This window comes from Tinamus guttatus, unplaced genomic scaffold (assembly GCF_059628265.1).
Source record: "Tinamus guttatus ecotype Peru unplaced genomic scaffold, ASM5962826v1 Tinamus_guttatus_pri_ptg000520l, whole genome shotgun sequence".
In the NCBI taxonomy this organism is placed as follows: Eukaryota; Metazoa; Chordata; class Aves; order Tinamiformes; family Tinamidae; genus Tinamus; species Tinamus guttatus.
The window spans coordinates 228986-251139 of NW_028289054.1; the positions used below are offsets into that span (position 1 = coordinate 228986).

The 22154-nt window shown below is 43.3% G+C and overlaps 1 protein-coding gene across 3 annotated transcripts in view; it reads left to right on the forward strand.

The window, feature by feature from the left end:
* The window catches only part of LOC104565831 (low-density lipoprotein receptor class A domain-containing protein 4), a 322211-nt gene that overhangs the window by 201035 nt on the left and 99022 nt on the right, over positions 1–22154 (forward strand). The window lies entirely within an intron of this gene.

Consider the following 22154-nt stretch of genomic DNA (forward strand, 5'->3'; position numbering starts at 1 on the left):
TTTGATGCAGAGTAGTTGAGCCTGTAGAAAATTCTTAGGAAAACTTAGGAAAATGTAAGTCGTCGTTGCCTGTCAGGATATTTTTGCAGACTGAGGAGGAATTTGCGATGGAGTGAGTTATTCCCAGCCCTGCAGCAGGGAGGGCAGTTGTTGAGGTTAGTTTGCTGTAAATTCTTATGTCTTTTCAGGTTTGATAGTGATTTACTGTTGTTATGGAGAACTTGTTGCCTCTAGAAAAACGAGCAAAATCTCTGTAGAACTCGAGTGTTGCACAATTTTGGAAATGGGGAAGCAAGGGAAGTTGGACCGACACAAAAGACACAAAACGCTGGGCAAACAGGTGGCACCTCAAGGTGCTGACAGTCTGTTGGGAACAAAACAGGGAGCAGAAGCAGCAGGGAGGAGAACAGAGACCGAAAGAGGTAAAGTGACTTTCTCAGAAACTCCCTGAGAGTTAGTGCCAGAACCTCCATACCTCAGTCAAGCACCCTGCCCTGAATTTAAGTCCCATGTCATTCCCAAGCACCCTCTATTTAAGCTCAGAAGTGTAATTGTGCTCAGCCCACACCAGGGTTTTCCCAGTGACACAAGACGCCGCCGGAGCTGGTGGCTCCTTTGTTAGTCATTCCTTGTGCGTCCGTGACGGGATGGTCCTGGCTGAAATGCAGTGTTCAAACCTTCCCAGGGCCTCTTGCCTGCCCTGCGTGGGGAGGTGCAGTTAAAACGGCAGACAAACATACGCCAGCTAATAACCTAAATATTCTGTTTTTCAGCTGTTTAATTAGAGGCACAGTCACCATTTGGGATGAATATGAGGTATTCAGTGTCAGGAAGAGTAAACGTTTGGCCGTATTAAACGTTTGGTTTAATGTAACTAGAGCCCATGGGGGACTTGTCAGCGGGGCTTGCCATGGCCTGTCCCAGATATGTCCCCATGGAGGATTTTCTTGAAGAACAATAGATTTGTGGCTACTAAAGACCCTCACTTTTAGTGATGACAAGGGGAATGGTAACTTACCCAAATTGAGTTTGACTCTTCAATGAATTACAAGGTTGACGAAGTGCAGGGTAGCCTGAGGAACCTTTTTAAATTCAATCTTCATTAGAAAGCCAAGTCTTAGGGGATGTTTTAGGTTGTTTTTTCCTCTTTTCCCCCCTATTCTTCTGTTTTAGCAAAGTAAGTGGAAGAAACTCCTGTCTCTGCACATCAGTTTACCACCATCTAAGTTTTGTCTATACGACTGTTGGCGGGACCCAGTTGCTGAATCATCATGGAAATGGTCCGTGTGGAAAAGGCCATCACAGAGCAGACAGGGCTATGTTTAAGGTGGATGATTCACTGATCTGTTTTGTAGTGTGGCACCTCCAGCAGTTTTTGTGACTAGCTGGGGTGTACGTGTAGGTGAGCAGGACCCTTAGAAGCAGCAGCTTCTCAAACCCATGTTTGCTGCTCAGAAACCCGAATTAGTTTGAGCACTAATGATGGGAAGTGTATTATGGAAATACTGCTGGCCAGCCAAGAAGCACCTGCAGGCTTCTGTGACTGTTCCATCAGTTCTCATTTATTTCCCAAAGTCAAAGTTTTCAAACATATCCTTTAAAGCCTTTTGGCTGTTTGGATAAACTCATAACTAAAGCACTCTATGGAAGTTATTTCATCCTGGTTGAAAGCAGAAGATGTGTCTATGCTACAGGTTCTGTATTTGCAGCCTTTTTGGGGGGGTCAGTGGGAACTGTGCTATGGTTATTTATCAGTTGGCTTCAACAGCTGCTGGATAAAATTAAAGGAAATCTATCACCCTGATTTGCAGAAACATTATAAATTGCTTTCTTGTAAGAATGGTAATTCGAGTGAAGCCCGACACATGTTGTTACTTACAGTATATCAGAAAAAATGCTTAGCCTGCAATAGTCACATAATCAGTATCAATGGATCTACAGGTTCTTGAGCTGTAAAAGAGTTTTGATAATTTTCCCTGATTTTTCCATTTCCTTTCTGATTTCTTGGGGTGGGTCAAAGGACTAAAAACTGTGGTTTCATATTCAAGTCAATGGTTGTGACCTTCAGCTGCTGCCTTCCAGGTACTCCTTGCTGCCCGGAGCTATCTAGACACAGATGTTTTGCACCAGTGAGCAATCAACGATTTCAGGAATCCTATCTCGCTGAAAAATAACTTTCCTCTAAAGCTCTCCCTCCATACTGGTCACTTCATGTACCCTGCACCTCTAGACTTCCGCTCTTTGGGAACTTTCAGTTCTCGGTTAATTCTTTCAGCCTGATCTTGGAAAGAAAGAGAGATGAACTTGACAACAAGGGTTTGTGAGTGAGTTCCTCTGCCCACAGGCAGTATGCGATGTGGACAGCCCTGTGCAAAACAGCAAGACCTGCTGAGTCCCTGCCCCTCTTCCCTCAGCACTCTAGCGTTCCTTCGGCTCTTTGCCCCTGCTTTTGTCTTTGCTCAGAGCCTTCTGCTTTGACTCCTTCTCTGAAGTGGCCAGTGAGTCAAAGAGCATTAAAGCCCCCTTCAGGTGGCGAGTTACTTGCCAACCATAGACTTAGTGTCCAAACTTGAAGGATCAGTTTGCCAGCAGCTCTTTCTCTGTGGTTTTATCCACCTGAAAGGACAGTTGTTGCAGTTATCGATAAGTGCGACTGTCATCACGTCCAGAATGTACCTGCTCACTTGGGGACTGTAGAGCCAAGTCCAAGCTTTCAGGCTTTTCTGAAAAAATGAGCTAAGAAAGGCGGTGAAAATTGTTGAATAAATATAAGTACCTCATAACGAGCAGAATTTGTAGGTCATATAGGCAGCTAGCCAAAGCATAATGTGTGTGAGAATGTGTGTGTAATTATGTTGTTTCAAAAGATGAGCTAGTTCTGTAGGGCAGGGACTTTCCTTGCATCATATTTAATTTTATTCTCCCAATAAAAATATATTGTTGGAATTCACTCAGCTTCCACAGTGTATTTTAGTTTTCCATTGCCTGCAAGGATAGATTAACAGTAGTGTCATAGTTGGACAATGGAAGCAATTTTTCTGCTATGATTTGTCCGGGTCCTCATCAGAGAATACTGTATTGAGTTTCGGTTACCACGCTCTGAGGAAGGTGAAATTCAAGTAGAGAAAGTTCTGAATGATGTGAAATTTAGAATATGTAACCTTAGAGAAAAGATTGAGGAAAAAAAAAAAAAAAGGCTTGCTTAGTCTGCAGAAAAGAAGACCCTGGGGCATATGCAAAATGTCATTATTTAAGTGACAGTGATCAATAGTCCCCCATAGTTTCTGGAGGAGGGAGAAGTCAATTTAATATGCCACAGAGATGATTTAGGCTAAATATCTCCAAGATTTTTCCATCGTTAGGATGGTGAAGCATCCAAACTGCCTGCCTAGGAAAGCTAGTGAAGTCTCCTCATGAGAGGTTTTTAAGAACAGCTTAGGTATCATCATTAGATTGTACCTAAGTGCAGGATGTTGAACTGACTGATCTCTGAATATCTTCAACAGCAGATCTCTATGATTTTATATATGAACAAAAGACCCTACAGGACCCTGTGGCTAAAATGGAGGTGTTTGTTAGATGACTATTTGCTCTCCAAAAGTAATTTTATCTCTGTTCTGCACTTGGTCTTGTACCACCTTTGGCCACTTGTTCTTGTCATCTTCCTTGCTTAGTTCTTATACTGCTATGAGGCCAACTAGGCTGCAATGCTTACCCAAGAGTAAAGAACCCAGAAGAGAAGAAAGGTAACTTTCTTATAATTTTTTCAACTCTCACAGCCATTTAGTAGATAGTAAGGCAAGCATGCTACAGTGGTGATAGTGTATATTGATGTGCTCTCTCACGAATGTTGATTTATAGGGAGAGCAGAACACGGGACCAAGTCTTGAAAGGATTGTGCAGCACCTTGGAATAAAATTTTAAGTAAGTGGGGCGAAAGTCTGAAAATGCTAAAAAAGATAGGTCACAGCAGCATTTTCTGATAATTGTAGTACAAAATTAATTTGAGCTGACACAATTTTTATCTCTGTGCTCCAAAATAATTTGTCTTGTGAATGTAGAAGCTAGAGTCAAGGAACCCACTCAAAGAGAAATGTCTTAGACATTTATCACACTGAATGCAGCCTATATTTTCTTGCTTTTATTCAGACCTTATAAGGAGAGAATTAGTGTTTTCCCAACTATTTTTGGAGCTGTTTACATTCAAAATGAATTGAATGCTGTGGAAATGCTGCAAAGATTTGTACGCTTGAAAAATGCAGGCCATAATCAGGAGATTGTGATCGTGCTGTCTTCTCCAGAGAACTGGAGAGTTCAGAGCGGCGTGAACTGTAAACACAATGTGTCATCCCTCCTTAGGCTCTAGCAACAACATGAAAGCCCGGATTGGTGGTTTTGGCAGATTTTACTGAAACCTCGTTGATGTAGAACCTACCAGGCCAGAGGAGTAAACAGCTTTTGATCCCATGTAGCTCCATGGGGAACAAAAGTCTGGAAAACAAACAGGAGTTCAGGTTGGGTTTAGGGGTAGCGCTTGGCAATCCGTGTGGAAAAGTTTTCGCTTCTCGCCACAGCAGTGATTGACTGTGTACTCGTAGGATGTGTCCCGTAAACACATCTGATGAAGTGTAGGCTCCCTCTTGGACTCTCTCCACAGTGTTGATCTGCGGATGATTGAGCCTGGTCCCCAAGGGATTCTGGAGCACAAAGAAGTAGGTCTGACCCTTACGTATAAATATTTGTGTGGAGTGCAGCGAGACAGACTGAGCTGCAGGTAGTTGGTGGCTACCTGCCCTTCCCTAGCTCTGCACTGGTACTGAGCTGTATCCATGGCTTGGCCAGTACTGCACGGAAAGTCTGGATTGTGACTGGAAGTTGCTGCTGCTCATGGCTTTAGTGGAATTGCGCTGTCTGACTGTTTCTGAAGGTAACATCCAGTTTGGGGTGCGCTGTTCTCGTAAGATTACAGTAACGAACTCCCGCAGTCTTCTGACGAGTCATGCGTTGATTTGCATTTTTCTCTAAAACCCACCTTCTAAAGGCTACTATTAGGGAAGTACTTATGAATTTGGGGTTCACTGTATAAAAGGTTAATTTATGGCACTCTCAGTTGCAGAGAAAAGCTTAAACACATGATCCCTAAAGGCCTTGAAAGTAGATAAAATTGAAGGATGTGAGAATATTTAAGCTGTCCTGTTATAAGCATTGCTATAACTTCTGAATGGTTTGAAGTGGCAACTCATGTCATGTTGATTGATTGCATAAAATATTCATTTATTAAATATCCCTCTGTGTGTTTAGTTGTGCTTTTATTCAGTGCCAATGCCTAGACTTGAAATGAATGACTATTCCAGGCGCTGGTTATTTTTCTCCAGTGATGACAGCATTTTCAAGCATAGACAAAAATATTAATAAAAAAAATCCTTTTTTTCTTCTTGATCTATTGTCAGGGCCTCTCTATATGCAGCAACTGTTCTGCTGTCTTTAGATTTTTCAGATAAGTTTTAAAAATATAATTAGTGGGCTGTTTACTCCTACTCTGCATTCTTCAATGAAAGGTGCCGACCAAAATGAATTGCTAGTGTAATCTCCTTACACTCATGTCTGTTCTCTGTATCAAGAAAGTTTTTTGTCATAACTGTTCTTGAAATACAATTAATCCCGATCTGGATTTTCCAGCTAGTAGTTCACATTTATGGTAAACACTAGGAAATTGTATCTGCTAAGAGAACTCTATCGGACCGCTATTAGAGAAGGTCAATCTCACTATAGGCACAGTGTACAGTTTTAAGGATTTCCTGCAGAATTTTATTAATAAAACTTAATAAAAGGTTTTCTAACTTTGAGATAACAGGAAGTAAATGGAGTTTCAAAGATGATTGACAAAACTACGTAAATCCAGTCAAAAACCTTTTTTTAGTTTTGATAAACTGTAATTAAACCACCAAACAACCTCTCTTCTTTACAGGAGTTCTAATTTAAATTTTGAAAATTTTATCTTTGGGAGGGAAATCAGAAACATTTATTATATGTAATGAACTACAAATATGAAGATGTAATTTGAATTTTAAAATTATTTTAATTTAGTAGCAGTAGCAGCCTTGCAGGGGTTCTTTTAATATGAGTCCATTAATATGCCATTGTTACACTGATAATTTTTTTGTGAGTCTGTTAAAATGCTGTTGTTAACTTGTTTATTTTTATGCAGGCAACATTTCCTGTTCAAAGAAGTTAAAAAAATGAACTCAGTTGCTATGTAGCTGGACTTCTTACCAGGAAAGTGCAAACATGGTAATGTCCTGATGTGGATGCTGCTTTTAATGTAAGGAGGACTCTAGACAACACTTCACTGCAGGGTATAGACATGCTGCTAGACGATCACGTTTCCATAAAACAACAGAAACTTAAGTTAGTACATTAGGTTTGCTAAAACACCTTTACTTTCACGTCTTAATCTTGTTTTCATTGGATACAATCAAATACTGCATCACTCAAATAGCAAAGTGTGCCAACTAGTAATTGTATCTGCAAATTTCAGGCCATAATTGTGTGAGCATGTGCAAAATTATGAGCAAGGAAAGAGTAACGTACTTACTTAAGTTGACGCTGAAAATTGGGCTTATTACATACATATGGTGCTTGTGGCAGAGAGGGAAAGGCAAGCATTCTGCCTGGGAAAGAAGAAGCCAGGATGGTGTTGTCATTGGTCTTTCATGTGCTTTGCCAGTAGATTTAAAAAGAACTTAAAAAAAATCTTTTTCCAATTATAGTTTTATTTTCGGGACAGTGAGAGAAGCTATTTGAGAACAAATTGAGTAATAAAGAGCTAGAGAAATATTAAGGCTTTTCTTGTGCTTGGGAACTGATGTTCAACAGATGAAGCGTGGAGGCTGAAAAATACGTAAAGCAAAATCTCAAAGCAAGAAAATAGTCTTACTGCTCACTAGCATTGGAGCGAATCTGCAGCACGAGACCTGTGTTGCACGGTGGTTTATGGGAGTAGTGAGCCAGCAGCAGGCCTGTCTCCCCTCCCCAGCAGAGAAGGGAGATGTGTGTTTTGGGATACCCTGAGCAGGTAAAGGGAGAAAAATACTATCCTTCTCCCACGCATTTCAGCATGTATGTTGCTGTTCCAGAAACCACGGGCCTTTCCTTTACTTCAGGGTGAGAGGGGGGTGAATTTTCTGAATACAAACACCCCTTTCTTCCCTCAGTCTTTTCTACTCTGGCTGTAAGTCCTCGCATAAAGCCATGCCACCTTTCAAGCTAAAGGGAATGAGATCCCTGATGGGCCAGGTCTGGGCTGCTTTGGAGCTAGGCAGAAGGGCAGTTCTGGGGGGGCGGGAAGGTTTTTCTCCTTGAGGCCTCAGGACAACAGCTTTGTAATGCGCTTCGCCCCAGAACTAGCCACTGAGCTAAAATCTCTGACTCCAGGCACAGCTTATTCACTGGGATGGCCATTTTGGGTCTAGTTATAAGATGTGAGTGAGGATTGCTTCTTTCAGCTGTCTGTATCTTTTGTATAATACCAGACGTCTTTCCCTACTCACTGAGCTGACCAGGAAACCTAAGTAGAAAAGGTGTCTGAGATCTGTAGTTTCTTAACATCAGTTATAGTAGTGCCTGGTTTAAATTGCAAGAATCTCTGACTTGGAAAGCTTGATTATTGCATAATAAATATCCAAACTTTAATTTTATTTTCATGGCACATTCCTTAACATAAATAGAAGTGCAAGTTTTGAAGTGTTTTAGAAGAAATTTTCTCATACCTCAGCAAACCCCTGATCTCATTATTCATAATGTGTTTTCTTAAATTTGCTCTGTGGCCTGTGCATGACCATGTTTGCCACCGTACATCTCACAGCTATGTTGGGTCTACATACATGGTTCATTCTTTCAAAGACCTTCATGTTGCCTCGGCAGTGGCCGTTGCCCTTGCGGTTCAACCCTCGGGAGCTGCTCCTGTTCCTCCTCCCTCACAGATCCCTCCTGAGCACGGAGCCTGCCACAGAAGGCTGCAGACACATCCAGCGCTGCCCTGTCTCGCCTGAAAAGGCTGCAGTCTAAAAATGAGCTTGATGATGTCTAGACAAGACTGTAAGCGTTTAGTACCTTTAGAGCGCTTTGCATCTTCAAAGCACTCTGCAAACATTAGCTGATTAACATAACTGTGCCATCTGTTTTGATGTTTACATTTTGTGCAGGCAAAATTCCTGCTTGGCGTTATTACCTCTCTCAGGTATGTGGCTGTCGAGGAGGGTAAAGTCAGGTCCGCGCTCGTCTGCAGTTAATGTTTTGCCTTAAAACCCAGGCCAGTGCCGCGGGGCCCCCTCACTGCCCTTGGTGCAGAGCTGGGGGTTACTGCCCTCTGAAATGTCACCTCCCGGCCCCCAGAAATTGTTCACTGTATACACTGCCTGGGCCGCGCGACGCGTCCTGCGCCTCACGCAGCGACGAGTCCTGCTGCCGCCCTGGAGGCGGAGACGCCAGCGAGGAAACCGTGAGGCGGGTGGCGGAAGGCAAGGGCTGCCCTGGAGGAAACCGTGAGGCGGGCGGTGGAAGGCAAGGGCTGCCCTGGAGGAAACCGTGAGGCGGCCAGCGGAAGGCAAGGGCTGCCCTGGAGGAAACCGTGAGGCGGGCGGTGGAAGGCAAGGGCTGCCCTGGCCGCTCCGGGCGAGAGGGGCATTTCCTCTCTAGCTCCGTTTCCTCTGACTTCGTGCGCCTCTGGCTACCAGCAGTGTCGTTTTCTTTCTTACAGCCTGATCATTGAGGTTCTGTGTAATGGAGAGGCTTGTATTGATTGGATGGTCTTAGTTCTTCACTTCAAATTCCTTCCTGGTAGATTCATGCTAAATCTGCCATAAGACTGATTTAAACCCAACTAATATTACATCAGCAGCCTTTAGAATTGAAAAATTTTAGAAACGAAACATGTTGTTTGTTTTCCTCCCTCTCTGAATTTTTTTCATACTTTTTTTTCTTTTCACACCCCTTCCTATTTTCATGTCCTGCTGCCTGAGCGATGTTTCAGGTTGATCGCGCAACCTAAACCCATCTTCATTTCCCGGCTGCCAATTTGTTTTGCAGATAAACCCCGCAGAAACCGTGTTCCATTGACAGTAATGAGAGATGAGCAACGTTTTGATTAGGGGAAAATTCGTAAGACGTTCATCAGAGATTTCATGAGAGATTCGCCAGAAGGATGTATCATGAGGGATGGCGGTGCTGCAGCGTGGGGGCAGACGTTAGCATCAGTCATCAGGCATAATTATTCAAACTCTGAACTCGGTGTGAATTGTGCCTTGCCATCTTGGGGGAGCAGCCGCAGCTGCGAGGAGGCCGCGTGTTGGGTTGCAAGGAAGGGTCCTGCTGTGGTTGCTCCTCAATTCTGAGCTGCAGCGTGCGGAGCAGCAGACGTGGGTCCCAGGAGAAGCTCTCCTGACAGACAAACCCCCTGTCTGGCATGGTTCACACCACGGCTTTAGATGTGACCCGAAGACATTTGCAAGGCAGATCTTTACGTAGACCTTAATGAATGTGCAAGAGCCTCTCACACAGACAAATTTGCAGTTAATAAACTAACAAAGCTGGACTATTAGGATATAAATGCAGTGAAAAGACAGACTTGGACAGACTGAGGTGATGGGTGTGTTTTATTTCTGAGGACTGCTTTTTCTTTTTTTCTTTCTTTTTTTTTTTTCTGCTTACTTCTGGTAGACATTTTGCTACACTTTCAGGCTAGGACAGAGAGACGGGGAATAAAATTCTGGCAAAATGGAAGTCTCCTCTAACAAAGTAATGTTTGAAAAGCTGCCAGACGATGCCGAACGTCTTCAGGCTAATATTGGAAGCCTCTACTGGAAGGATGCGCTTTTTGTAAAAGATACGCTTATGTGCAACCATGCCTAGTGGATTAGTTGAGAAAATCCCTGTGTCCTGTATTATCCCTGGGGTCAGATGAGATGATCGCAGTCGTTCCCGTCGGACTTTGAAGTATGGGAGCAGAGTCAAGTGTTTGCTGCGTGCCAGCAGGGCGGGCGAGCTCTGCCCCCCACAGTATGGTGGGAGCAGCCAGGGGGAGAGAAACCAGGCTCTGCGCTGCAACACGCCGGGTGCTGGATGCATTTGGCTTGGGCTTCAGTCGTTTGGTGCTCTATGCTAATAGCACGCTACACGTGTGTTTAATATAAGTCATGGATGCTATCTTTTAGCATGCTAGGTATGTTTTTGAATATATAGCTTAGCCTGGCTTGTTGCGAGGCAGAGGCTCTTACCCACCAGAGCAGTGGATGTCTAGAAAGAGCCTTAAGTGTTGGTGCACTTTTTAATAGATTTTCTTCTTATTCCTCCTAAAGCTTCCTCCTGATGTTTTGGTTTCTTTCCGTGCTTGGTGTAGCTCTTTGGCCGTTACACTGAGATGGCAAGAGTGAGAAGCAAGAGAATTGCACCTTCTGCTATGGGGTTATGTGGGGCCACAATTCTACAAGATGGTGGAGTAGCTGCTGAGTATCCACTCAGTATCAGTGCCACAGCGTATCATTAGCTCAAATGGAACAAATTATATTGAAAAAAATGCAGCACTCCTTGCCTTTAGAGAAGAATTTGCCTTTATAGAAAGAATCCAACAGCATTTAAATACAATTTTGATTCTGATAAACTAAGCAGAGGTGAATTGTAAGCTTATGATCCATGCAATTGCCCTTACTAGTCCAAACATTTCTTTTTCTCCCACAGAAAGGAACATGCTCAGTAACATTTCTGTGTTCTGTGAAGGGAAAGTGTTTCCTCTACACTATGTAGCTACTTCAATCATCTTAGATGCTTTTCTTTCATCATCTCTTTCCTTATTGATGCTTCCTATGCCTCATCTCCAGGACTCCTGCCTTTTGAGTCCTAGTCTTTCCTTCTCTCCTTCTAATTTTGGGGGTGTGAAAAACTCCAGTATCTTCAGTTAGACATTAATGAGATCCAACACTGCAGAAAATTCTCCAGGAAATTTTTATGTAATTCTGGAACTAATTCTGCTTTATTCCATAAGTAATGTTGATATGCATTTGGTGACCTGTCATCTCACGTTACGGAAAAGGGGAGGGGGCCTGTCATGCTGCAGTTACACGATGACGTTTCTGAAAGTCTGTAAAAGATGAAAAATATTTGCATGTAGGCACAGAGGTAGGCACTGTGCAAGCATCTAATTGCAACACTCCCTGCTGACTGTTTTAAATGTGTGTTGGTTTTATTAAGCAGTCCTAAAAGTTAAGAGTTTTGCATAGGCAAAGAAAACGAAATAGAAAAAGCAGTTTCATTTCTCAGATTACTGAAGTGCAGATACAGTCGGAAAAACCTGTCTGGATGCAGTAAGCTGGGTGAATTTGTCCCATCTGTGGAAAATGGTAATGAATTGGTTTTGTGGTTCTGAATTGGCAGACTCACCTCGTGTGTGTGTGTGCATATGTATATATGTATCCTGAAGTTTTGGTTTCACATGTTACATTATGCATTGCATACGAGGGGTGAAATGTGTGTGACAAATTGCAGATCCTTATGGCACGGTGTTGTAACACTGGGTACTTCCAGCCTCAAGGAGCTGTGCCTGGGGAGGTGACGAGGGAATCTGCCAGTGACTCCTCACCACAAGTGCCTTTCCTTCAAACAGTCAAATCCAAAATGCTCAGGGATTATCAGGCAGAGCAGAAAGCAGCACGATGATAACATACTGATATATGGCAGCCATAGGTCATTTATCCTGCTAGAGAGATTCGTAGTTTTGCTGAGGAAGATATGTGGAAGCATGGGAAGAATCCAGATTTCCAAGCCTTTAATGATGTGACATTTCTGGTTAAGGAGAAGTTGCTACAGATCATTATTAGCCATTTTAGTAGCTCCTTCTGACCTCTTTGCAGTTGTACCCTGACTCTGGCCTGCTCTGTTACGCTGAAGTTGTGCCTTTCCTAAGGACAGTAATTAGTGCTGAAGCAATTCTACTCTCTTCAGCACTTAGCTCCAGCAGTGTTCAGTGGCAGGCATGCAGCACGATGCAGTCGTGTGCAGATCTACCAGCTCTCGCTTTCAGTGGCTTTTCAAACGTGTTGCTGGCTTTGTCCTCCTAATTAATGTCTCCATCCATCCCTGTCCCCACTTGTGGCTTGGAAACCTTTAGGCTGCTGTGCTACATGATGGCTCGCTCGTTGTACACACACCTTGTGGCTCAGTTCTCACAACGGGCTAAATATTTCGCTTAAGGTAATTACCTCACTTCAAAGGAACTTTCATAGAAAAGTAATAATATCAAAAAGAGCCTATATGCTATAAATAAGGTATGAAATTCCACATTAAAGATGTGTGTATATTACAGGGATCTTCAGAGAAGTGTGAAATATAATTAGGACCTTCTTCTGAGGCATAAAATTCTCAGTAATACGTGCTAATCTTATTTGCTTGGAATGAGGTGGGAATACACCTATCAAGACATCTTTTGAAATACTTGAATTCTTCACTTCCGAATTTCCAGTCATACTTGTCTGACTTGATATTTTTTCCTCATCATTTTTCTATGCCTTTCTTGCAAGGTTTATTTGTGAATAAGCTTTTGCCTCTACTTCAGCAAAATCAGATGCATGAAATTTCAGTAAGATAATTAGGATTTTAGTGAAATGAAAAAGCTTTCTAAGAAAAAAAAGGGGAAAGAAGTAAGAAAAAATAAGCTTTTGTGTGATTAAGCTATGTGATTTTACCGAAGTGTATTGATTGCCTCACATTTCATGTTGCAGTTGAGGGTAAATCAAGTTATTCAATGTAGTGCCATTACTGTTAAGGCCCTTTACCTGACGTGTCTCATTGTTAAAACAAATAGATGCCTGTGGGAAAAGAGTATTTTTGATTAACACATAGCTCTTACGATGAGAAAGTTTTAATTTATGTCCTGGCTTCCATCTTTTCTCATCCCACATCCAAAGTATTTGTTCAGAAGATGTCTGCAAAAATGATGCTTTAATGGCAACTATTGATTAGGGGCATCAGAGTTAAAATTTCTACCTTTGGCCACCTCTTGTCTTTTTGGGGCCTGTCTCCTGGTGCACTCCCAGTGTGCCAGAGTGGTCGGCTCCCAGTGCAGGCCAGGCAAGTTGCTTGAGGAGGAGGCAAAATGCTGCCTTTATCCAGAATAGGAACATTTCTGGTCTTCTTTGGAACTTACAAGAGCGCTTTTGCCCGGTAAGTGTCATCGCTGTTAACATGGTGCACATGGGCAGACTGAGACAGAAAGGTCCAGCAACTCACAGAGCAAATCCCCGATGAGGGGACGGAGCCGTCCTGCTGTCGCAGTTTCCTGCTGTTACTGCGGCGTCTGATTCAGCCTGATGAACAGAAAACAGTTTGGAGTCGTTCTGCTTTGCGTGTTGTTATGTACGAGCACTCCTAAACTGCAGTCAGTCATCAGAATAGTGATTTTATAAACTTTTTATTGTTTCAGTGATGTGGGAGAAAACAGTTTGGAAGGAGCTTGTGTGTGTGTGAGACAACTAACTTCACAATTTTGTGCCCAAACTGTGATATATCACATGACATGTAGTAGCATATAGCTACTACAGAAGAAGAAAAGAAAAGAAGAAGAAGAAGAAAAGTTACCTGAACCAGTGCTTGCATTAGTTCTCTGTTCATTTTTGTCTTTATAGTAATGTGGAGGTGTTTGCTGTGCAGATAGGATGTAAAAGGTTTTGAAACGTTCTCTGGCTGTGCTTGGCATCGCTGTTTGCTATAGGTAGTCATCTTTGTATCTGTCTGCTAAAATAAAATAAAATAAAACAAAACAAAACAAAGGCAGAATACACTGACTGCTTTCCTAATAATGCATTCCATGTGTCACGAGACACCCCGAACTACTGGGTTGTGCCAGAACTACTGGGTGTCTCGTGAGTCACGCGTGTCTGTAACTGTGAGGGTCGGCTCGCTCCAGCACGCTCTCTCCTACAGTGTGGTGAAGTTCTCTTGCATAGAGTTGGTGAAAATGTTCCAATGGAATATGTTTCTCTTGAAAAAAATAATATGCAATCAAATGATCTGCCATGTTGGCAGTTGAAGCAGAACCCTTCACAAGCTTAGGGTTTTAAGGTGCTTCCCAGGCGTCTCCAAAGCCTGGTTTCTTCTGTGCTTTGCTATCCAAGGGAGATTACTTTAGGGAAACCTTGCTCCTTGGTGCTCCATCTTCCTTGGAGAGAGCAAGTTTATTTTGAAAACTCCAAATTTGACCCCTGTCATGAACATTGGTATTTCTGGTACCAAATAAGATAAGGCTTTTGATATTTTGAGTAGCTTTTTCTTTGAAGAAGTTTCAGACTCTTTTTTAATAGAAACTTGGATTTGATTTTGTATGGAACTAGAATGAATTTTCAAGCATAGTTTCACTTTGCTTATCTAATGCGTGATGTCATGAGATACTGTTTTCAGGTTGTGTCTTATTTTAATTGACCAAGTATATGAATGTAATAAAGCATCGTTATTTTAACTTCAAAAATGTGCTTAAATTCAGTTCCAGCATGTGTAAGATACAAAGTGACCCTTGAAAATAAATTGCTTTTATTACTTAACTAGAGCAAAGTGGTATAATCAGGTTATTCAGGATGTGTGTATTTTAAATTTCCTCATAAATCTTTTCCTTCTGACTTGTTGGAGCAAAATAAGAAAGCAAACTAATACGTTGATAGCAGACAGACATAATAAATCAGTTCCCACAGCACTTTTAATTTAGAAAGGCGGTTCTGCCCGTGCATCACCGTTGCATTGTTTACTCGGGGAAGAAGAAACAGCAACAAACAAACACAAAGACCTAGGGCTGGCGACGGCCCGCGTGTCCCTTAGCAACATCAATATTTCCGTGCACAAATAGAGGTCTCCTGCGCGCTGCGTGCGGGAAGCGCCTGTGTGTGTGAGCGAGGGCTGACCTTGCGCGCGGGGCCCCGCGCCAGTGATTGGTCACTCCTTAATTTGGATGTCTAGACATCGCGGGCGGAGAGGGCGAGCGGCAGACATCGAAGACGTGAGAGGAGATTCTAAGGGACACCAGGGCCTTAAAATAATTCCCCAGCAAACTGCCAATGTGTTCGGTGCATTTTAAAAATATATGTTGATAATGATTGAATGGAACACATGAGTGAAGGATTGCTCTTTTATTATTAACGTCAATTAATGCACTTGGAAGTTTTCGTGGCTGTGATGTAAATAGATTAAAGCTTCCTTAGAGATTATCCGTAAGTGCGATCGAGTTAATACAATGAATGGTTTTCCGGACTTGCTGAAATGCCTTGTCTTCCCTCGACGAGGATCGGAACATTCAGAAAATAAATGAACTACATTTAAATGAAATATCTAATCCTAATTTATGACATTTAAACTGTAGTCAGCAATATCCTCTCGTAGAAAGTCTGGGTGAAGAGGATATTACTGTCGCCTGTCTGTATTTTATTTAAAATCTCCCTGTGGGCACGTGGAAGTGTGCATGCCCGTACGTGAGAAGGGCTCAGTCCTGCCAAACCCTCAATTCCCACTGATGCTGTTGGGCATGTGAGTGTTTCTAGGGCATTAGCCCCGTGTTTGCAGAACAGTGGCATGCGCATTTATAATGGCCCAGATTTTCAGCTGTCCTTTTATATATATGTGCAAATAAGGCAGGCAATTGCTCACTTATCATTTGCATGCGAGTTTGTGTTAAGGATACTGGATATTTGTATGATGGGTTAGAATTTGCCTTTTGGAAAAGCTGTTTAAGTTGAGGAAGCTGTATTTATTAGCTTAGGAATACTGTTCTGTAATAATAAGATCTGGAATGTGACAGAGCAGGATGGAGCTATTAATATCCTTCAGAGATCTATTTTAGTTTTCTTTGTTTTTAATCCTTTCAGTCATAAATCCCAGAAAACAGCAACTGGAGCTTGAAGAGCAACCAGCATTCAGCAGCCGAGGCTCTGCAGCACTGGACCAACAAAACCTTTTGAAAACAGTGTGCAACAAATGCAGTTTGATTGCAGTACTCGTACAATATTCCCAGTATCAGAGTATTCCCACGTGGGAATAGTTACACTTGTAATACAGGGAAACTTCTGTACCGCTATAGAGGTGTCTACGTGACAGGCTATGCTGGTATAAACTGTTTTGGTAAGAATCACACCTACAGTTGAATCAAGTGCATTGGAACAGAAGCAATAGAGCAGATTCCAGAGCCAGCCCCTACGTGGAAGTTTCCCAGCGTAGGACTAGCGGAATGATTACCTTGCCCTAGGTGTACTGATGTGACACCCCCCCTACACACACAGCTCCAAGGGCAGGTCATTCTGAATAAAGGTTCATTTTTGAATAGCACCTTGTTTTAATTCTGTGGGCAAATTGCACACCCAGAATTTTCAGATACTCCCTTCTGTGAGCTTGTCCCGCTTTTTTCAAGCTTTCCCTTTTTAAAATTCTCCCCCTTTCCTAATGTTTGGCTCCGTGTTTGGCATGGACATGGGACAGCAGAGCCCTCACACTCTGGGTCTGCTGGCCTTGCTGGCCCTGTTCCTGTAGTCCCTCTGGTCAGCCTGTCCTGCTTTAGAGGCAGACCACCATTACTGGCTATCCCTCCCATTTTCCCTTCAACAACATTTATCTCTATGCAAATATTAAAATACATTCAGACCCCAAACCTAGTCTGACTACAGTGCTGATGAAACTTCTCCCGGGGCACCAAAACAACATGTAAAAACAGGGAAGAAAAATGTCTTTGTTTTGTTTTGTTTTTCTTTTTTTCTAGGAGACACTTTTAAAACTAAAACTTAAGTAAATTCTTCTTTAAAATGTTGTGACTAGGTAAAATAAACAGCATTGGGGCTCTCTTTTACTGGCCTACCTTTTCTGTGTGTGTGTGCCAGCATGTTAAAATTTGTATTTGTTGCATTTCCTGCTAGTTCTTTCATTTTTATTGCCCATCTCTTGGTATTTTGTTTGTTCACTTCGTGTTTTGAACCCTGAGACTCCAGTGATTATCTGAGAACACATAATGCAGCCAAAACTCAGTGAGAACTAATGGAAGGGGAAGACGATACCTATTGTAAAACTGATTCCGCTCACATTTTCATAGTTTTCTTACAGTTTCCCTCACACCCTCATACCCACAACCCAAACTCCAGGAGGCCTAGCCTGGATCAGCCGTGTGCCACATGGAGGGCGAGGGACATCAGCTGCCAGGTCCTCATCATGTCGCTGGGATTCTGCCTGGTTCTTGATGACAACCTTGGTTTTGGATAGATCTTTCATATCCCTGAGTTTGCTGCCAGTTTTCAACGTTTCCCCATTGCAGGTGTCTCTCTAGCTGCAGTCTGACGCGTAGCCTGGTTGCTGTCCTCCTTTGCACGCAGCAGAGCTTATCTGTGGTGCGGGCTTGATGGCCACAGACCTTCTGGTCCTGATGCAAACACCACGTTTCTCAGGGTTTACCCATTCCAGCGATATCTATCTTGTGCGTGGTTATCAAAACAGGGCACTTTTGTAATCTTGCTCTATCGCATTTCCTGGTTCTTTCTGCCATAGACATCTCTATTTGGGTATTTTTGAGACCAATCTTAATACTTTGGCTACAAATCTATATAGAACAGATTATAGTGGGAAATATTTAAACCCATGACTTTGACAGTTGCTATTTAAGGTATCAATTATAACCTACATTTTATCTTAGTATTTTTGTAAGGTTGGGAGTTTATATCTGACTGTCATTTGAGTCTGGCACATCTGTCATTTGGGTTGCCAGTATTGCAGCTAAAACTGGCTAACGGGACATTTTAAGACATTGCCTTTTCTCATAGTCTAGACATATTTTCACAGAAGCTTCACAGAAGCTGCAGGCATTGCTAAGGGTCTCTGTAGGATTCAACGCAATCCAAATGCTGCTACCTTTGGGACAGTCTTTGCGGTCACTGGCCCTGGAAACAATATATGGAGATTACTTATTTATGGCCGTATTGGCAAAGCTGTTTGAGCGCTTGCCACCTTGTGCAATCACTTCACTCCCATCCCCATGCTGCCTCCCTGCTTTGCTGGCACTGAAGAGTCATGTAAAATCTTTCTGATCCCGTTTACTGTGTGGCTGCGCTGAGGCTGCAACCACTAGAACTGGGAATGGCAAAGCAGGGAATGCCAAGGAGCTATTCCTCAGTCTGACTGGGGATCTTCTTATACGTAACCCTGGGGGCTTCACATCAGAAAGCGAGAACAAAGTGCATATCCGGCACCTGTACTGCAGTATCCTAATGGTGATGAGCTTCCATTAAGGTCACTTGTTTTTCCATCTTTGTCGGCATATTGCTAGGTATTATAGTATCCTCTGAGGTGGTGCTGAAATTTGAATTGATTGAAATGTGAAACAGCTGGATTTTTTGAGTGCTCTCCGTGGCCTTAGGTACAATTTGGCTAGGCAGATTATTTAGCTGGTTTAACCTGGGCATGCAACTGAGCTGTTTTTCTAAGTGTTGTCAGCTTTAACATTTGTACATTCCTGATAGTTAAAGTTACATTTTCTGATAGCAGAGAGTTATTTTTTGCATACATTTAGTAAATATATAATGTGTTCCCATAGCAAGTCCTCTGACAAGGTATTATCTAAATGAGCACCACGGAATTGTTTTAATTCCAATTCCTGCCCGTTTTTTTTTCCTCCTTGTCTGTAGTGTTCCCAGCAGTGCAGTAGCCAGGATTTGATTTCTGTCAGAAATGATACTGCTTCGGTCTCGTCTCTGTACGTCTCCGCAGGGAGGTTAGAGGGTGGTTATCCTCCGGCTGCTCTGGACTCGCTCCAGCATTCGATGAGAATGCAAATCCCCTTGAAAGCAGATACCTTCTCTGCAGCGATACCGCCTTTATGCGGTGTGTGCTTCAGGAAGCTCATGATAAGTTTATATTTGCATGGAAACACTGTTCTTTTTTAAAGGTACCCAATCTTTTGCGCTTCCCAAAGCTTAATAAATGCCCCTGGTTTTCTTTTTTTCTTTTCAGTAGGAGAGCTGAGCGAATATAATCTGAAGTAGGGCCTTGCCGCAGCGGTTTGGGAGGTCACAGTTACAGCTTTGTGGGAACACAGGTTTGATCGTCAGGGCTTTTGCAGTGAGGCACTGTATTGATTTTTGTGATTTCTGTGCTTCGCGGGTCCCACATCTCCCATGTTTTCCCAAACCTGCTCTCCAGCAAGCCGGACATCCCCTCGCGTCCCCGCCGCGCCGGCCGGTACCGGTGCCGCTCCGCTGGACGGGGCGAAGCACCTTCCGGAGCGGACGCGGTGCCGCTGCCGGCCAGCACCTGCTTTGGGGGAAGACCCAAAGGCCCCCTGGGCGCAGGGGCCTCTACGAGGGGCCGGCTGCTCCGGGCGGGAGCGCAGCACGGATCGTGCTGACGCAGGGAATCCCGTGGGCCGCGCCGGCCGGCTGCCCGGGGCGCTCGTGGAGGCCAAGCCTGGTCCCTGGCCCCGCATCCTCTTTCTGAGGGCGAGCGGCTGCCAAGGCAGAGGGGGCAGCAGGGATGTGCGGGGCAGGAGAGCGGCGCCTGCTGCTGGATAACGGGGCTAAATTCCCTGTTTGGAATTGTCAGGCCTGATTCCTGCTCATGCTGAAATGCCTCTTTCCCCTCCTGTACAAAGCAGATTGACCTTAAAGTGGCCGTAAATCAGTTGTTCCCTCCTAATTCAAGTTTTATCTTGCTCCGGCTATTCAAAAATAACCATTAAGTGCAGGTCTGCAAACAGATTTATGGCTGGACATTTAAAGGGCCGACTATTTCAGAGCCCGGTCGCTAACGCTGATTGCTGACATAATAGTGTGGCTATAAAAATCAGCTGAATCAAACTTCCCTGTACACAAACCCGTCTGTTGATTGCACTGTTGTCACTCCCTTAACAACTGTCACCAAGTTTTGTTTTCACGTCCTACAACTCTCTTCTATTCGAGGCTCGCTGTCATGTTTCCAGAAAAAGAAACCTCAATGAAAGGCGGCCTGAGGCTTTGGCTTTGCAGCTTTTTTTTCTTTTTTCTTTCTTTTTTTTTTTTGCCTTCACTTTTGCTCACCAGTAGGTGTCACTGACGTGGAAGGAAATCAGATAGTGTCTGGACAGCAATACTGCAAATTCCTTGCGCTTCTTGCGCAGCTCACGTTAGCAGAGCACAAAATGTGAGCCTCTCTGCAGGCTGCTGCCCAGCAGAACCGGCGCACTTCATTGCACTGGTGATACCAACCGCCTTCCTCTGCCCCCCAAGAGGAATGTGTGGGGTGCTGCGGATCCCTGCCGTTGCACCCAGAGTGCTGGTCAGCTACGTGTTTCTCAGTTGGGAATATATAAAAATGCCATCTTAAAGTGGGGAAAAAGTAAGGTGCTACCCTAGGTTGCAAGGAAGAGTGAGGGGCTAACTTTATAAACTGTCAGTTTGGGAAGAAACTAAAAGAATTTCTTAATAATTTAATCAAAAAAAAATCAAATCGACATATTTGGTAATTAAATAAAAAAAAAAGCTCCCTTCTCTATCCCTCCCATATCTAAGTCTTCCAACAAACTCCTCACAGCTGCATAAACATAACACTTTGTTTGTTTTTAACTTGAGGGGAAAATGTAAAGAAAGTCCCCAGCAGTTCTGCACCAGGTGAGGATCCGATTTCACTAAGCATTTTCCATTAGTTGAAGTCAGACATCTTGTAATCTAAATAGGTGAGACAAAAGAGTAGTGGACAGACGTCATGTATGCAAAACGTTAGCAGTATCTGTCCTAGCTTGCTGCATTTTCTTCTTTGCTCACCCTCTAGTCCTTTCTGCGCTGATGTTGCATTTAACCATTTCAGTTCCCATTTAGCATGATGTGTTTCTTGTCACCTTGGTGCTTGTGCTTCTTTCTCCTTCATTTCCACAACTGATTTTGCTCACATTCATGTTCTCCAGGGCTTGCCTTCCCTGTTTGGCAGCTCATGGTAGTGCCTCTGATGCCTGGCTAACAACTATCTTTGTAGATCCTGCCAGCCTATTCTGGGGCTGAACTGGTGGGACAAATGCTAAATTCCCTGTCACTTGTCTCAATAGCTATTTTCTTCTTTATAAACCCTCTAGAAGATGGTAGAAGCTTCAGAATAGATCTATAACATCACTGAGACATGGAAAGTGGGCTGCATTTTAGATTGCAATTGCTAATGTATTTAAACTAACTAGTTTTGTTAGGATTCTTTTTGTTTGTTTGTTTTGTTTTAGTCCAGTGCATAGGGTGCCCTGTGCCCTATATTTTAAAGTTGTGAGCTGTTCTTCATCTGATGTGGTTTTTGACTTTGGAAAACTCTGCCTTTTGTGACCATGCAGAAGATGTTACCTCAGTGAGTACCAGTTCTGCTCTAAAGTCATCTTTGGCCTAGTTTTCAGAGATGGTGAGGATCCACTGTTTCCTGAGTTGTCAACAGGAAATGGTGATCGACATCTTTTAAAAACAACCGTGTACCATTGAAAAATTGTTATTAAAAAACGAAAAGTGTAGATGTGTGAACACGAGACCGATAGAGTACATGACTCTGAGCGGGCCTCCAGATAGCTGATATGTTCACAAGGTTAGAGACACAGAAAAAGCTACATGCAGGTTCAGGGGCTTCGCTAAGAGAGGCTGACTGGCAGCGATTGTGCAGGGGCACTTTTTTTTGTGAGTTTTGTAAGAGATTTGGGGGTTCGTTTTTATTTGTTATTTAGAAAGTTGTTACTTTGGTTGTCATTAAGATTATTATTATTTAAAAGGATTTTAAACTTCTTTTTTTCTAATTTAAAGGAGATGGACAAGGGAGCCTGAACAACACTAACTTACGTTCAGTCTGTGTGTTGATGTAATTAGCATCCAAGGAGGTTACTGAGGTTGGAGTCCCGAACAGGGCAGATCTTCAGCTCTGTCGCTACGTGTTCAGGAGAGGTGAAGTCCCGAGCCCTTCCAAGGCTCCCTATCCCTGTGTGCTGCCTGCTATGGAAAACACAGCCCATGGTGTGGAGTTCCGGGCACCATTTAGAAATGAAAATAGAAGCAGTGCCCCGCGAGGCAGCTGGGAGGACGTTGTAGTGTTCGGCCTGGCTTCGGGGAAGGGCTGCGCAAGGCCAGAGAAGGCCGCCCCGCAAGTCACTCTCCTACAGC